At 41.7% G+C, this 513-nt stretch overlaps 1 protein-coding gene across 1 annotated transcript in view; it reads right to left on the reverse strand.

The window, feature by feature from the left end:
• gdpd5b (glycerophosphodiester phosphodiesterase domain containing 5b) overlaps positions 1 to 513 on the reverse strand; it is a 40,074-nt gene that overhangs the window by 10,863 nt on the left and 28,698 nt on the right.

Consider the following 513-nt stretch of genomic DNA (forward strand, 5'->3'; position numbering starts at 1 on the left):
CACACACACACACACAGGGGAATGTATTTGTTTCAAGGTCAGCCCTGGGGCGGGGTTGAGTAGACAACTCTTGTTACACACAAGAGACTCACAGCCTCATATCCTCTTTGCTGTAATGCAGAGTGCAGTCTGAATACCAGAGATGCTAAAGTGGGAGTAATCTGGCAAAGACCTTTCCACCTCATCAAGTCTCTCCAAAAGCAGAAGCTAAAATGTAGCTAAAGACTAAACATCCCTTTCATTCGGTTTAAATCTCTCACAGTAAAAAGGACAAATTAAACTGCCGTGTCCAATATGAGGACCCTCACAACAAAGCCAGTTATGTAACTCACTCTATACATAATGATTACTTTTGCTATCTATCTAATGACACTGATTTTCAATTCTATTCTACTGACACCAATGGCAGCTTCGCATACACACTTAAGAGTTTTTAATCCCCAGAAAGAGTCCTGTACTCAAGGAGAAAACAATCCAAGCTGTCCTGGCTGGAAAACATCACATGAGCCAGTA

Source organism: Morone saxatilis, unplaced genomic scaffold (genome assembly GCF_004916995.1).
Source record: "Morone saxatilis isolate NCDOM2014 unplaced genomic scaffold, NCSU_SB_2.0 Contig8, whole genome shotgun sequence".
NCBI classification, from domain to species: Eukaryota; Metazoa; Chordata; class Actinopteri; family Moronidae; genus Morone; species Morone saxatilis.